This window comes from Dendrobates tinctorius, unplaced genomic scaffold, assembly GCF_039654945.1.
Source record: "Dendrobates tinctorius isolate UK_male_01 unplaced genomic scaffold, ASM3965494v1 ptg000303l, whole genome shotgun sequence".
Taxonomy (NCBI): Eukaryota; Metazoa; Chordata; class Amphibia; order Anura; family Dendrobatidae; genus Dendrobates; species Dendrobates tinctorius.
Window position 1 is genome coordinate 1403465 of NW_027361970.1, and position 17999 is coordinate 1421463.

Sequence of the window (17999 nt, forward strand, 5' to 3'; positions counted from 1 at the left end):
TATGCCTTCAATCTAATATATAAAGCTCAAAGTGTGTATGTATGTATGTGTGTGTGTGTGTATGTCCGGGATAGGCATCCGCACCGTCGCAGCTACAGCCACAAAATTTGGCACAGTCGCACGTCTGGACCCCGAGAGCGTCCTAAGCTATGTTGTGAGGCGAAATTTTAACCCCGCGCGTTCCAATTCACCAAACAGTTTTGCCCCTATCTACATACTGGGGGAAAAAGTGTGTGCGCGTCAAGCCTTGCCCCTCATACGTGATGTCATAATGCCCCTATTTGCATACTGGGGAAGCAGTGTGTGCGTATCAAGCCCTGCCCCTCATTATGATGTCACAATGGTTGCCATGGCGACGCTGATGTCATCATAGGTTGCAAGCCCTGCCGCCGCTCATTATGATGTCATAATGGTTGACTATGGGATGGAGGATGTGTGAAGGGTATATGGGCACCGGACTATGGGATGGAGGATATGTATGACGGGTATATGGGAATGGGACTATGGGATGGAGGATATGTATGATGGGTATATGGGCATGGGACTATGGGATGGAGGATATGTATGATGGGTATATGGGCACGGGACTATGAAATGAAGGATGTATGATGGTATATGGGCATGGGACTATGAGATGAAGGATGTATGATGGGTATATGGGCACTCGACTATGGGATGGAGGATATGTATGATGGGTATATGGGCACAGGCCTATGGGATCGTGGATATGTATGATGGGTATATGGGCACGGGACTATGGGATGGAGGATAATTATAATTTGCTATAACTAACCACAGTTAGTTACTATGCCCGGGCAGCGCCGGGCTCTTCAGCTAGTTTTGAATAAATCCCCAACAGTGTCACTAGCAAAGCACCCCCACACCATCACACCTCCTCTTCCACGCTTCACGGTGGGAACCAGGCATGTAGAGTCCATCCGTTCACCTTTTCTGCGTTGCACAAAGACATGGTGGTTGGAACCAAAGATCTCAAATTTGGGCTCATCAGACCAAAGCACAGATTTCCACTGGTCTAATGTCCATTCCTTGTGTTCTTTAGCCCAAACAAGTCTCTTCTGCTTGTTGCCTGTCCTTAGCAGTGGTTTCCTAGCAGCTATTTTACCATGAAGGCCTGCTGCACAAAGTCTCTTAAAAGTTGTTGTAGAGATGTGTCTGCTGCTAGAACTCTGTGTGGCATTAACCTGGTCTCTAATCTGAGTTGCTGTTAACCTGCGATTTCTGAGTCTGGTGACTAGGATGAACTTATCCTCCGCAGCAGAGGTGACTCTTGGTCTTCCTTTCCTGGGGCGGTCCTCATGTGAGCCAGTTTCTTTGTAGCGCTTGATGGTTTTTGCCACTGCACTTGGGGACACTTTCAAAGTTTTCCCAATTTTTCAGACTGACTGACCTTCATTTCTTAAAGTAATGATGACCACTCATTTTTTTTTTAGCTGCTTTTTTCTTGCCATAATACAAATTCTAACAGTCTATTCAGTAGGACTATCAGCTGTGTATCCACCAGACTTCTGCACAACACAACTGATGGTCCCAACCTCATTTAAAAGGCAAGAAATCCCACTTATTAAACCTGACAGGGCACACCTGTGAAGTGAAAACCATTTCCGGTGACTACCTCTTGAAGCTCATCAAGAGAATGCCAAGAGTGTGCAAAGCAGAAATAAAAGCAAAAGGTGGCTACTTTGAAGAACCTAGAATATAAGACATACAGAATTTTCAGTTGTTTCACACTTTTTTGTTAATTATATAATTCCACTTGTGTTAATTCATAGTTTTGATGCCTTCAAAGTGAATCTACAATTTGCATAGTCATGAAAATAAAGAAAACTCTTTTGATTGAGAAGGTGTCCAAACTTTTGGTCTGTACTGTGTGTGTGTGTGTGTGTGTGTGTGTGTGTGTATGTATATGTATGTATGTATGTGTGTGTATGTATGTGTGTATATGTGTATATATATATATATATATATATATATATATATATATATATACACACTAGCTGAAGAGCCCGGCGCTGCCCGGGCATAGTAAGTAACTGTGGTTAGTTATAGCAAATTATAATTATCCTCCATCCCATAGTCCCGTGCCCATATACCCAGCATACATATCCACAATCCCATAGGCCCGTACCCATATACCCATCACGCATCCTCCATCCCATAGTCGAGTGCCCATATACCCATCCTCCATTCCATAGTCAACCATTATGACATAATGAGAGGCGGGGCTTGCAACCTATGATGACATCAGCGTCGCCATGGCAACCATTTTGACAATGAGGGGCGGGTTTTGACGCGCACACACTTTTTCCCCAGTATGTAGATAGGGGCAAAATTGTTTGGTGAATTGGAACGCGCGGGGTTAAAATTTTACCTCACAACATAGCTTAGGACGCTCTCGGGATCCAGTTGTGTGACTGTGCCAAATTTTGTGGCTGTATCTGCGATGGTGCGGATGCCTATCCTGGAGACACACACACACACACACACACTCACTATGACTTAGCTAAGATAAAGCCTAGATCCTCAGGCTACATTGACAATATGGGCGTAGCCAGGATCAAAGCTGGCGGGGGGGGGGGGAGGGCAGAACCTCATACTGTTCCGCATAACTTCATACTTCACACCCCTACACTTGAAAATAAAGCCTGCACCTTAAGAAGATGTGGTGAATGCAGTCTATTTATTCCAACTATCAATTGATGTTGTGTTACTGAAGACGAGCAATGCCTGTCCTGGGCGTCCTTTTGGGCAGCTATGAGGTGTCCCTGACTGGTGCTAAAAAAAAAAAAAAGGAGTGTTAGTCTGTGTGCTACCCGGCTTTCATTCTTTTTGGTACAGATATGATATGAATAGACAGATATGGATATATAGAGCAGATTTCTAATCTGCTTTTGCTATTGAAAACATTATCTATGAGCTCAAAAACCTTTCAGGTGATGCAGTTTTTTAAAAAGCCGATCTGCTTTTGCAACTGAAAAACGTATCCTCAAAAAACACAGGAAAAACGCTGTGTGTGAATGTAGCCTTAGATCAGGAATAGAACAGTCATTTATAGGACATTTCATAACTTTCCCAAATCCCTATGAAAAAATATTCAGCACATTCTGCATTGAATTACTGTACCCAATTTATTATATATTTTAGGAGTCGGTCCATTTTATACCAACTCCGACTCCACCAAAATGAGCACCGACTCCACGACTCCAACTCCACAGCCCTGTTTGGTACAAAATGGTTTTTTTTTTGTCATTAATCTTTAATGTGCCTTAATTCATTGTTTTGGTTTCTAAAACTCATTATCATTCATTTGTATGTATACATATATTTATATATTTTAGTTCTATTTGACTTGTAATAAAATAGTTTGACAGATGAGTTGAATTTTCATTTCTAGAATGATAAAGCTTGGTATGACATTAGTGGATTTCCGTATTTTTCGCTTTGTAAGTCGCACTTTTTTCTTCCATAGTTGGGAAAATTCGGGTGCGTCTTATAAAGCATACATGCCTTACTGATACTGTGGGTGTAGGCCGAAGGCTGGGATGGGGGGGGGGGGGGGGGCGGTTGCTGGCCACTGCTGCGGGTGTCTCCAGTGCCTAGCGGTGCTGCGTGGATGGACAAATTAGCGGAGTCCACTGCACACACACAGGGAAACTTGGAAGTATCGGGGCTCTGGCATGTCGCAAAATGTCGGCAGAGCCCCGGGCAGTGCCGGACACCCACGCAGCACCGCTGGGCACCGGAGAGACTAGCAGCAGCGGCCAGCAACTGCCAGAGACCCCCGCACCAGCTCGCTGCACATCAGAGCACCCCCCTCATCCATGCCTGTGACCTGCAAAATCACCCAACTCTTGCCTCCCCCAGCAGCGACCCTGGGACACCGCTTCACCGCAGCACCGACTCCCGGGTAAGCAATAAGATGCATGGATTATAAGAAGCACCACCATTTTATTAAAAAATGTTTTTCTTATTTTTCTCCGAAAAATACGGTAACTGCTTCTGGATCTGTATCGGGCTGTGTCCACACATTGCGGTTTATTGGGGAACTATCTACATGGAAGTCCTCACCAGTAGACCAGACCCGCACTTCCATTGAGCCCATACAGCTGGAACAGCTGTATGTTTTTTGTTTTTTTTTTTTTAGTCCTTAATTGTTTTTCTTAAAAATACATAAGCTGCGTTTCTCTGAGGGTTTGACTGCTGCTGTTACCACTGATGGGACAGGCTATGGCAGATTTTCTAGAGGAAAAAATATCTTTGTAATGTTAGGCAATATTCACATTTTATTTTTTTGATACTAATGGTTTACAAAATTCTGACGACCTGTGACAGAGCTGGAAGGAATGTGTGACATGGATTATGTCTTGCTCCTTCAATGAAGGAATGTGTTCCTCAGACCTCCTGGAGACTTCACAGCCCTGGATCAGACCTAAAAATCACAGGACAATAAGGGTATGTGCACACGTTGCGGACTGCTGTGCGGAATTTGCATCTTTTGGCAGAATCCGCAGGTCAAAATCCTCACGTTTTTTTATGCTGATTTAGTGTGGATTTGACCTGCAGTTTTTCACTTGCGGATTCCTATAATGGAATGGGTGTAAAAACGCTGCGGAATCCGCACAAAGAATTGACATACTGCGGAAAAAAACCCGCAGCATGTGCACAGCGGTTTTTTTTTTCTCCATAGAATAACATTGTACTGTAAATATCTTGTGGATCTGCAGGAAATCTGCAGCGTGTGCACAGACCCTAAAACCTCACACTCCTTATCTATGAACTTTCCCAATATTTATGGCCACCACTGCTTATCACTCTTCCATATAGATAGTTCTGCTTCCCTTGTCTTATTTTACTGCCAGTACTGTTCTGTATAATATGTGACATTTTGTGTCTCAGTCATGCTGGCATAATAATCAGATGAGTGAAATTCTCTGCAAATTGGCCTGCACTCGGAGCAATATTAGTCTATCAGGCCGGGCACTTCTGTGGGGTTTTCTCATCTGGACTCGCTTGCAATGTGACTGAACTCAGATGGGTCTGAGCAGAAAACATTGGATGCCATTCGGCCCATCAGTGTGACATTTATAAAGATACAATTCTGTAATATGGAAAACGAAAATGGTTCTGTAAAAGATTAATAGCACATGATTAACAAAAACTGGGTTAGCACAATAATGAGAAGTGAGAGCAAATCATCCCTGTGAAGATCTGAGGTTGTGGGGTGTAATAATCACCTAGGCAGGTTACCGATGCAACTATTTTTATTCCATAAATCCAGGGTTGTACAACAAATCCATGTAGATGGCCAACATGTAATGTCCTCAGTCCACAATTTCCCCATCTTACATCTCCAAAACTCCATAGTCCATGGGGTCCTTTAAATGATGGTCCATCTTCTGGCGGCAGCGGTCGGTCTCGGGTACCTTCCGCTGAGCCTCTAGTCCAGTGCTTCTCAACTCCAGTCCTCAGGACCCACCAACAGGTCATGTTTTCAGGATATCCTTAGTATTGCACAGGTGATGGCATTAATGCTTGAGCAGGTGTTGAAATTGTACCCTGAGCAATACTAAGGATATCCTGAAAACATGACATGTTGATGGGTCTTGAGGACTGGAGTCGAGAAATACTGCTCTAGTCCATAAACACATGCAGCACTCCCAGAGTGATGCATAAATAGCAGTGCAGGGAAGGCCGCAAGCGTATGTCCGGTGCTCGGCTTTCTCTGCTATGTGCGGTATTCACAGTGACGGAGTGCACAGCACCTGTGGCGAAACGGGGTTAGTGGGTGCTCTTGTCCACTGGCCCAGCTGTCATTAGCAAGACTGCATGGACCAGGGCTCATAACACTGAACGCCCGCTCTATCTGTGGGAAGAACACTACACAGACAACACAGGGTTAGGGTAAAATAGTGTGGCCAAGCTTTATTGAACCACAACACCCACTAGTAAACAACAATTCCAACACTTTCCCCAAGATGGTGCACATTACAAGGTCTCTCCCCTCCGCTGGCTCATAGGGATGCTAGTGGATGTTATGTCAGAGCTCTCAGGGCTGCTATTCCACATGTGATAACTCATAAAAGAGGTCACAACAGGCATAGGGAGATAACCAAAAGCAGTCCTGTGTTCTTCCAGCCGGGTCTGACATACCCTCAGCTGGGATCTTGAAGAGTTTCTTGTCTGTGGAGTGTTTAGCAGAATGTCCGGCTGGTGGCTGTTTGTGATGAGATGAGACCCCGTCTCTCTGTCTCAGGGTCTTTTTATACCTCAGGCAGGTAAGCTATTTTTAGAATTACCCAGTTTCCTTCAGTACACCCTCACAACATTTACCGATCTACATTCAAAGTCAACAAACTGATTCCAGAATATAAACAAACATCAGATAAGCACACACTATGTTGCATGATATATCATTGTGCAAGTCGGTCTTCTTGACCCAACACAAGCCAAATATACAAAGTCAATTCCTCCAGGCCTGCAAAAACATAGCCATCTGGGCACTTAAGATATACTCTGGTTTCTTCACAGCACCTTTCTCGGTTTCTGTCATGGGGCGCAAGGCACCTTTATCTCCCGCGGTCCCGCTGTAGACAGCGAACGCAGCCTGCCGCAGCACCGATGCTTGGTGGATGGAGCTCGTTGCTCTCAGCTGTGCGCTGCTGCTGGTTATCGCCAAACTGCTGCAGCCCGCGCTTTTCCTTTTATCTTACCCCGCCACCCCGGATCATGAGGTTGGTCCGGCTCCTCATTACTGCCCCATGCAACATGGGAGGCAGCCTCAACAGTTCCGGACCAGGCTCGGTACAGGTACCCACAGCTCGGTCTTCGTCCTTACAACAGCACCACCACCAGCAGTGTCACCGAGCATCTCCACCCCGTCCCATGGAAGTGTTCAGCTCTCCATCACCCAAGCCCTATAGAGAAAGAGTAAATACCCTACCTGCCCACTGGCCCTGTGCACTGGGCAACGCCAACAGTGGCAAGGTACAGATAACTACCGATACGTGGAACAGTAAGCACGGGCAGGGACGTTACAGCGCAGGAGCTGTGGATAATGATTAAACAAGAGACCGATGAATGGTTGGGGCCGCTGAACATAAGTCTTGGCCTGGTGGCGTGTGATAATGTGCGAAATCTGATAGCAGCTCTAGGCCTCGCCTGTTTGATGTACATCCCTTGCCTGCCACGTGTTAAATTTAATGGTGCAAATCATTATTAAAAATTACCCATATGTTAGAGCTGCTGCAGAAATTGTAGGTCTGTGCACGCTTATGGCTTTCACACCCTGCAGCTGCTCGCCTGTCTGCACTGCAGCATCACTTCTGCCTTCTTGCCCAGCGCCTCATATGCGACATATCAACAAGGTGGAAGTCAAGAGTTGAATACGCTGTAGACACTGTAAGCAGAAGAAAGCAATAATGGAGTTTCAACTGCAGCACGCACGGGTGAGTCTCTGCGGAACAACACCACTTCACCATCATGTGGTGAACACAACAGGGTGGCCCTCAAAGTCGCTCACGAGCATCACTGGAGCATGGCATGGAGGATATAGGACACAGACCAAACACCTCCTACAGAGTAACAGCTTGTCTTTGCCTCTGGGCACCCTGGCACAAATGAGCCAATACATGCTGCTGTGCCTGTGCAATGACCGCAGAGTTGCCCGATCGTACCCCTCCTGATTACTGGGTTGCCACCCTGATGGATCCCTGATGCAAAGACAAACTACCATCATTACTTCCAACAATGGAGCGGGATGGCAAAATGTGTGAATACAAGCACACGCTGGTAGAGGCACTACTGACGGCTGTGGCGGGGCATACGACAGAGCAAGAAGGGACAACAGGCCGAGGGACGATCCAACGAGATTTATAAAGGCACGGAGCATACAACATCAAATATCCATTATGTCCTTGGAGTCCATGAGAAGTCCACAATAAGTCCACACAATGGAAACAAATCCGGGCACCTCATGATAGTCCTTGTGCCAGATGCGATAACAATAATCCTTGCAATAGTCCACAGGATTCCACACAATCCCACGGACGTCACGAGCTGGCCTCAACTCAGTTCGTGACTCCTTCACGTCCGCACTCAAATCACAACTGATCTTAAAACAAGAATGTATTGTCAGGGCTCCTGGGATCAGCCCATCTGAAGGGGGGTAGGGGTCACACCTACTATTCAATGGTTTGGTCCATCAGAAGATTCTAGAAATGTAAGGGCTCCACTGAGTCTACAGGATGTGTATTGTAGGTTATCTTCTGCTTAGGAAACAATAGCCAAAGTTCCACTAGCTGTTGACACAAGCCTAAGTTAGATTATGGTCCAGGTACATGACAAGACATTGCAAAGTATTGGGGGAAGGAGACATGGTTAATTTACAGCAAATACATCCAGAGTAAAGTTAAATGACATATTATACAAAATACAGGACAGGGCAAAACTACAAATCATGACAATCCCTTCCCCTCCCAATTTGTGTACGTACTAGGGACCTCTACAGGTCGCTTGTTAAGTACACACAGGCATGGCTGACCAGACTCAGGGCTCCTCCTGCCTGGACAGTCCATCTGCATTTTGGTGTTGGCTGCCTCTTCTATGCTGTATGTTAAAGTTATAGAGCTGCAGAGCCAGGCTCCATCGTAGTAAGCGTCCATTGTCCCCAGAGACTACAGCCAGACATTCTTTTTCAACAGTTGCATAGGCCACTTCTCGGTCCAGCAGTTTCCTGCTAAGGTAGGCGATGGGGTGTTCGTCCCCAGCTGCATTCACCTGGCTGAGGACAGCTCCCAGTCCATAAGCAGAGGCGTCCGTCTGCACAATGAATCTCCTCTTGTAATCTGGAGCAGCCAGAACAGGGTCACAGACAAGGGCGTCCTTCAGCCGGTTAAAAGCCTCATCAGAGGCTGGAGTCCATATCACCAGCCGGGGCATCGTTTTCTTGGTCAGGTCGGTAAGAGGCTTGGCCACAGTGCTGAAATGCGAAACAAATTTTCGGTAATAACTGGCAGTGCCCAAAAAATCCATAACTTGTTTCTTAGTTTGGGGTACAGGCCAGTCTCTAATAGCCTGGATTTTGACAGGTTCAGGACAGAGCTTCCCTCCTCCTACTCTGTGCCCTAGGTACTGGACTTCACCCATCCCCAATTGGCATTTATCGGGTCGAATGGTAAGGCCGGCTGCAAGAATCAGGTCAAGAATAATGGTTACTTGATTCAGATGTTCCTCCCACGTCTGGCTGAAGATGGCGATATCATCCAAGTAGGCACAAGCAAAGTCACCACATCCCCGGAGGATCTGGTCCACCATTCTCTGGAAGGTTGCCGGGGCATTCTTCATTCCAAAAGGCATGCTTAGAAATTCATACAGACCAAAGGGGGTTAAAAAAGCGGACCGTTCTCTCCCTTCCTCCGTGAGAGGGATTTGCCAGTATCCCTTACTGAGATCCAAGGTAGTGACATATCGGGACCCAGCCAGTCGGTCTAGAAGTTCGTCAATACGGGGCATTGAGTAAGGATCGCTGACGGTATGGTCGTTTAGTCGTCGATAGTCCACACAAAATCGAGTACTCCCATCCTTCTTGGGTACTAACACCACAGGAGAGGCCAAAAGAGCTATGGGAGGCCTAGATTACCCCAAGCTGTAACATCTCCTCCAGTTCGTGCTGCATGGTGTTTCGAACAGATTCAGGTACCCGGTAAGGAGCTTGTTGTATGGGACGGATACCCTGAGTGTCCACATGATGTTGGGTGACGGTGGTTCAACCTGGTTTGGATGAGAAAGCAGCCCGTCTCTGTTGAAGCACTCCCAGCATCTGGTTTTTCTGCAAGGAATCCAGGTGATCTCCCAGAGGAACCTGTTCCACAGTGGATGGGGCTCTTGCTGCTTCCACGAGATCAGGTAGGGAGTCCTCATCCTCTTGACTGTCTTCTGAAGCTAGCTGACAGCTTGCTATCATTGGAAGGTTCCGGTCATGGTACTCCTTAATCATATTCACATGGACAGTCTTTTGTCTTAGCCCCTGATCATCTAAAGCAAGAAGATAATTTGTATCATTTAGTTTTCTGAGAACCCGGAAGGGACCCTCTCATGTTGTCTGCAGTTTATTCTGCCGATGGGGAACAATCATTAAGACCTGTTGTCCTTTTACAAACTCCCGATATCGTGCTTTACGATCATACCATGTCTTCTGTCTGGTTTGAGCCATACGCACATGACTCTGGGCTAAACTAGCAAGTTGAGCCAGGGTTTCTCGCAGCTTTAGGACATAAGGGACAACAGGGGCTCCTGTATCTTCAACTTGTCCCTCCCAATATTCTTTTAGCAGGGTTAAGGGTCCTCGGACCTTTCTTCCATAGAGTAGTTCAAAGGGGGATAACCCGGTGGACAGCATATTCTTCAGAGTGCCTTTGAATCGTTCACAAAGACCATTTGTTTGGGGATGATACGGGGTCGTTCGGATCGCTCGTACTCCACAGGTGCGCCACAGACACTGGACCAGCTCTGACATGAACTGGGAGCCTTGGTCTGACAAGATCTCACTGGGGAATCCTACTCTGGTGAAAATGGTAACCAGGGCCCCGGCCACCTTGGCTGCAGAAATACTTGACAAGGCCACAGCTTCTGGATATCGGGTGGCATAGTCAACAACAGTGAGGATGTACTGCTTTCCAGATTTACTTGGTTTAGAGTAAAGGTTTAGAGGTCCAATGATATCGACAGCTACTCTTTGAAAGGGTTCTTCTATTATAGGGAGTGGTTGCAGGGGTGCCTTTGGGTGATCTCCGGGTCGCCCTCTACGCTGACATATGTCGCAAGTTCGGCAGAAATGCGCCACGGCTTGGGAAATCCCAGGCCAATAGAAAGATTGAGTCAATCGTCTCTCAGAGCGGGTTTTGCCTTGATGGCCAGCAGTAGGAATGTCATGAGCAAGGTGTAATAGGGGAATTCTGTATTTCTGAGGAACAATCAGCTGTTTGCTATAAGTCCAGGGCTTATCTAGGGAGTCAGCATTGGTAACCCGATACAGAAGTCCATTTTCTCTGATAATTCTTTCCCCATTCTCCCCCAAGTGCCCTATCTCAGCTTGAGCTCTAAAACTAGCTAGGGTGGGGTCAGTATCTACCTCTTGTCTAAACTGAACTTTATCCCAAGTAACACTCACATTGTCCCCACAAGAAGAACCACTCACTGGCTGTGACGGCAGTCCTGGTGGCCTCATTTCCATGGATGGGTTGTACACGTCCACATTAGCTGCTCTCTTGGCTTGACTTCTGGTTACCGCACCGACAAAGTGGCAATGAAGATTTCCCACATCATTTCCTAGAAGAACATCTGCAGGGAGGCCGCTCATCACACCGACCACGCATTGTTTTGCCCCAAAGCCATAATCCAGGGTCACACTCGCTCTTGAAATATATCTCTGGGTACCTCCAGCCAATTCAATGGCAATTCCTGGTCCCTTTTGAATTGCTTCTGGTTGAATTACTCGGGGATCGGCTATGGTGAGAAAAGCTCCAGTGTCATGGAAGCCAACAACTTTTTGGCCATCCAGCACGACCTCCTGTAGATGTTTGTGCTGAAGATCAGAAGAACAGGTGGCTGGGGCTCGCACCCCATAGACTCCGGGTAGGGGAGCCAGGATATCAGAGTCATTTGGCAAGTCATCAGGCACTGAATCCAGCTCTTCTCCTGGTGAGGGTGTCTGTAGATAATGAACAGGCAAAGGCGGTCTGTAGCTGTCCTGCCTCTGAACACCTGGACATTGGAATTGCAGATGCCCAGGCTGCCCACATCTATAACATCTGCGCTCTGGGATTCTTCCTCCACGTCGTAGTCCCGAAGGTGGAGCAGGAGTAATGCGAGGCACAGTCACACGAAGGTCACCATGAGTTGATGGTCTAGTGGGATGGTGAATATTGGAGGCCGAAGGACCAGGGGCCGCCAGCGTTGGGGGGCTGGTAGTTTTTTTCTCACTGAGTATTAGTTTTTTCCACTGAGGCTTGATGGTGAGAGCCTCATCAGCTAGAGCTGCAGCTTCCTCCACAGTGGCTGGTCTCCTTTCATGCACCCATTCCCGGATCTCAGCGGGGCACTTGAAGTAAAACTGCTCTTTTAGGATGACTTGGAGGAAGGTCTCCCAAGTTAAAGCCTCCTCTCCCTCCAGCCAGCGATGACATATTTGTTTGAGTCTGTGGGCATACATCTTGAAGGACACTTCCTCATTACAGGCTAAAGTTCGGAACTGGGTCCTGTAAGTGTCTGGGGTCACAGCATAATGTTCTAGAATAGTCTGCTTAATCTCCACATACTCACAGTTCCACCCAGGGTCCATAGCTCTATAGGCTGCGGCAGCTCCACCCTCTAAGAGCCCCACCAGATGTCGGACTCGCTCCCTTTCCGGGACTTCCATTAATCGACACTGATGCTCAAAGTCCTGGAAGAAGCCCTCAATGTCACCTGAAGCCTCATTAAATGGCTTGAAGTCTTTGCGGGACACTCTGGGGAGTTCCCTCATGGTGGGTGCTGGGGTTACAGTCTGGAGCTTCTAGCTGCTTCCACAGCGAGCTGCCTCTCCAGCAATGCCCTCTCTTGAGCTGTATGAATGGCCTCCCTCTTATCTTCTATGGTAGCATCTTCTCCCAGCAATGCCATCTGCCTCTCCAGCAATGCCCTCTCCTTAGCTCCGTGCATGACCTCCCTCTTATCTTCTATGGTAGCCTCTTCTCCCAGCTATGCCAACTCCTCCTCATACCACACAACCCACTGACTTTTTTGGGTATTTACCTCCGGCTGCAGTCTTTCCTCCGTTTGCTGGGAGATCCTTCCTCAGCGTCATCTTGCAGGCGAACTCCTTCCAAAGCCTCAATCAGCTGCTCCTTGAAGAGTCCCTTGTAGCTGACTCCCAGTTCACGGGCCTTTGTTTGTAGGTTCACCGCAGTCCAGTTCTTGTACTCTGCGGTGCTGGTTCCAGATGTTGATGGGCCGTTGTCCTCCATTCCTTCTGCTCTGATCCCACCGCTGCCACCAGTTTGTGACGGGGTATACGACAGAGCAAGAAGGGACAACAGGCCGAGGGACGATCCAACGAGATTTATAGAAATGTAAGGGCTCCACTGAGTCTACAGGATGTGTATTGTAGGTTATCTTCTGCTTAGGAAACAATAGCCAAAGTTCCACTAGCTGTTGACACAAGCCTAAATTAGATTATGGTCCAGGTACATCATAAGACATTGCAATGTATTGGGGGAAGGAGACATGGTTAATTTACAGCAAATACAACCAGAGAAAAGTTAAATGATATATTATACAAAATACAGGACAGGGCAAAACTACAAATCATGACAACGGCGTTCCCACCTGACAGATGAAACACATGGCATATGAGGAGGAAGTCGCCAACACACCTGGGGAACCACCTTGGAAGGGAGGGTAAGCATGGCTGAAATATGAAAAAAAATTAATCAGCACGCCACAACATCTACCACCACCATCTGATACGGTGTCCGTACAACCAGGTGCCAGCGTTATAACAACATGGTGAAAGAGTACTTGTCCATGTCCACATGTCTGCAGGTACTAAGTGATGGGTCTGCCCATTTAACTTGTTGTTTTCCAAACTGGACACATGGCCTAGGCTTGTCCTTTTTTTTACTTGTAAGTCCTGGCAAGCCCCATGGCAAGTGTAATGTCGGAACGTGTGTTTATCACAGCGGGGGATGTAATCACACATAGGCACATCCACCTGTCCAAAGCCAACGTGGGCACTCTCGCATTCACTAAAATAAACCAGAAGTGGAGCACACAGGACTTGTCTGTACCTTTGGTTGACTAGACATATGTACATCTGCACCCAGACATTATTATACTCTCTTTGCCACTCAATTTATTTTAGGGTCTCACCAAAAATGAAGAGGAAAAAAATCAACAAAAATAATGTTGGATACCATCTGCCCTGCCTCTTCCACCTACACCGCAATGTCCACCTACTGCTCGTCCACCTACACCACCTCCTCCTCCACTTGGACATCCGACTACTGTATCTACATTGTTCTTTTTTATTTTATTTTATACTATGTTCTTTTAAGTGCTGTCCCTAAAAGATAAAGTAATAAAAAAAAACAACGCAATAACTGTGTTGGATACCTCATCCCCTGCCTCTTCCACCTTCATCGCCACGTCCACCTCAAGCTTATCCACCCACTATACCGTCTCCTACATTTGGACCTACGCCTCTTTTTTTCTAAATTCTATAAAAAAAATTCTATTCTCTGTTATTTTAAGTAATCTCAATATCCACATTTGTTTTCAGGTCTATTGTCCTGCTTACCCCCATTTTGTTCCCTTTTTCAGCTTTACCCCTTAATACCCCCATTTTGCAGCACGAAAGTTCGAGACCACATTGACGTCTATTGGCTGAGATCTGGTCTCATTAAGCTGGGAATGGCCCAATAAACATGAACCTTTTCAGCCTATTAATCAGTCAACAGCTGTCTGCTTTTTATTTGCTTGTTATTAAAAAATGAATGGACTCCCCAAAAAAATTAATTAGGGTCCCCTCCATTTTTAATAAACAATTAAGGCAAAACAGACAGCTAAGGGCTGATATTAAAAATCTATGACGGGCCGTGGATATTGGCCCCTTCCCACACTAATAAAGCTAGTCCTCAGCTGCACGATAAATGGATGATCTATTAGATGTGCTGATTCTTGTGCTTTACCTCAGCTCTTCCTGATTGCTTTTGTGCAGTAGCAATTGAGGTAATCTATAAGTATAATTCCAGCTGTTATTTGTAAAAAATCACAGCTTACATCAACCCCAGGGTTAGTAAGAGAGGTGCCTATGAAACACCCCGATTAATAACACTGTAAGTAAAAATAAACACACAGATAAAAAAACAAGGATTTTAAATATAAAATCAGACACCATCTTTCACCCATATATTTACCAAAAAAAACACCTGCAGGTCCAATGTAATGCACAAAGTCTTGCGTAATCCACATCAATGTCCCAAGACGATCCCCGGTTCCAATACATAGAGGCCACAGAGACATCATAAAACATGACCTCTACCCATGTCTGCCGTACACACTAAGGGTGGCATGGAAGCCACCACCTAAGTCTGGTATTAAACTTCTCCAAAGGACCTGACCCTTTAAGCCACTGGGGTTTAGCTTTCTCAGTGTGAACTGACTATTTCCAAGTGGGCAGAAGGACGAGATCCCTCTGGCTACTTGGATTTAGCTTTCTCATTGTGAGCCGGCAATTTCAAAGTGGGCAGAAAGACCAGATCCCTCTAACCACTTGGATTTGGCTTTCTCACGGTGAACAGGATAAATCCAAGTGGGCAGAAGGACCTGGTCTTTTAGCTTACTAAGTCTGGTATTAAACCACTCCAAGGGACCTGGTCCTTTAGCCCACTGAGATTTAGCTTTTCACAGTGAACAGGCTAAAACCAAGTGGCCAGAGGGACCTGGTCCTTCTGCCCACTTAGAAATAGCCGACTCTCACTGAGAAAGCTAAATCCAAGTGGGCTAAAGGACCAGGTCCCTTGGAGTGGTTTAACACCAGGCTTAGTGGACAAAAGGAACAGGTCCTTCTGCCCACTTGGATTTAGCTTGCTCACCGAGAAAAGCTTAATCCCAGTGGGTTAAAGGACCAGGTCCCTTGGAGAGGTTTAATACCAGACTTAGTAAGCTAAAAGACCAGGTCCTTCTGCCCACTTGGATTTAGCCTGCTCACTGTGAGAAAGCTAAATCCAAGTGGCCAGAGGGACCTGGTCCTTTAAACCACTTGGATTTAGCTTTCTCGGTGAGAACCAGCTATTTCCCAGTGGACAGAGGGACCTAATCATTTAAACCACTTGTATTTAGCTTTCTCAGTTTGAGCAGGCTATTTCCAAGTGGGCAGAAAGACCAGAGGTCCCTTTGGCCACTTGAATTTAGCTTTCTCACTGATGGTCGGCTATTTCCAAGTGGGCAGAAGGACCAGGTCTTTTAGCTTACTAAGTCTGGTGTTATACTACCCCAAGGGACCTGGTCCTTTAGCCAACTGAGATTTAGCTTTCACACAGAGAGCAGGCTAAATCCAAGGTGGCTGAAGGACCAGGTCCTTTAGCCTGCTAGGTCTAGTAATAAAACACTCACAGGGACCTGGTCCTTTAGCCAACTGGGATTTAGCTTTCTCACAGAGAACAGGCTAAATCGAAGCTGGCAGAAGGACCTGATCCTTTAGCCTGCTAGGTCTAGTATTAAAAAACTCACAGGGACCTGGTCCTTTAGCCAACTGGGATTTAGCTGTCGCAGAAGAGCAGGCTAAATCCAGAAACAGAAGGACCTGGTTCTTTAGGCAACTGGGTTTTAGCTTTCTCACAAGAGAGCAGGCTAAATCCAAGTTGGCTGAAGGACCTGGTCCTTTAGCCTGCTAGGTCTAGTATTAAAACACTCACAGGGACCTGATCATTTAGCCGACTGGGATATAACTGTCGCAGAAGAGCAGTCTAAATCCAAGTTGGCAGAAGGACCTGGTTCTTTAGGCGACTGGATTTTAGCTTTCTCACAGAGAGCAGGCTAAATCCAAGCTGGCAGAAGGACCTGGTCCTTTAGTCAACTGGGATTTAGCTTTTTCACAGAAGAGCAGGCTAAATTCTAGTTGGCAGAAGGACCTGGTCCTTTAGCCAACTGGGATTTAGCTGTCGCAGAAGAGCAGGCTAAATCCAGGTTGGCAGAAGGACCTGGTTCTTTAGGCAACTGGGTTTTAGCTTTCTCACAGAGAGCAGGCTAAATCCAAGTTGGCTGAAGGACCTGGTCCTTTAGCCTGCTAGGTCTAGTATTAAAACACTCACAGGGACCTGATCCTTTAGCCGACTGGGATGTAACTGTCGCAGAAGAGCAGGCTAAATCGAAGTTGGCAGAAGGACCTGGTTCTTTAGGTGACTGGATTTTAGCTTTCTCACAGAGAGCAGGCTAAATCCAAGTTGGCAGAAGGACCTGGTCCTTTAGTCAACTGGGATTTAGCTTTCTCACAGAGAGCAGGCTAAATCCAAGTTGTCTGAAGGACCTGGACCTTTAGCCTGCTAGGTCTAGTATTAAAACATTCATAGGGACCTGGTCCTTTAGCCAACTGAGATTTAGCTTTCTCACAGAGGAGCAGGCTAAATCCAAGTTGGCAGAAGGACCTGGTCGTTTAGGCGACTGGGATTTAGCTTTCTCACAGAGAGCAGGCTAAATCCAAGTTGTCTGAAGGACCTGGTCGTTTAGCCTGCTAAGTCTAGTATTAAAACACTCACAGGGACCTGGTCCTTTAGCCAACTGGGATTTAGCTTTGTTGCAGAAGAGCAGGCTAAATCCAAGTTGGCAGAAGGACCTGGTCTTTTAGGTGACTGGGTTTTAGCTTTCTCACAGAGGGCAGGCTAAATACAAGTTGGTTGAAGGACCTGGTCCTTTAGCCTGCTAGGTCTAGTATTAAAACATTCACAGGGACCTGGTCCTTTAGCCAACTGGAATTTAGCTTTCTCACAGAGAGCAGGCTAAATCGAAGCTGGCAGAAGGACCTGGTCCTTTAGCCTGCTACGTCTATTATTAAAAAACTCACAGGGACCTGGTCCTTTAGCCAACTGGGATTTAGCTGTCGCAGAAGAGCAGGCTAAATCCAAGTTGGCAGAAGGACCTGGTTCTTTAGGCGACTGGGTTTTAGCTTTCTCACAGAGAGCAGGCTAAATCCAAGCTGGCAGAAGGACCTGGTCCTTTAGCCTGCTAGGTCTAGTATTAAAACTACTCACAGGGACCTGGTCCTTTAATTAACTGGGATTTAGCTTTTTCACAGAAGTGCAAGCTAAATTCTAGTTGGCAGAAGGACCTGGTCCTTTAGGCAACTGAGATTTAGCTTTCTCACAGAGAGCAGGTGTGATGAAGGAGCAGCCGCCATCTTAGATATGGGGCCACATGTCTGAGCTTGGCATCCATTTTGGTCTAAGTTC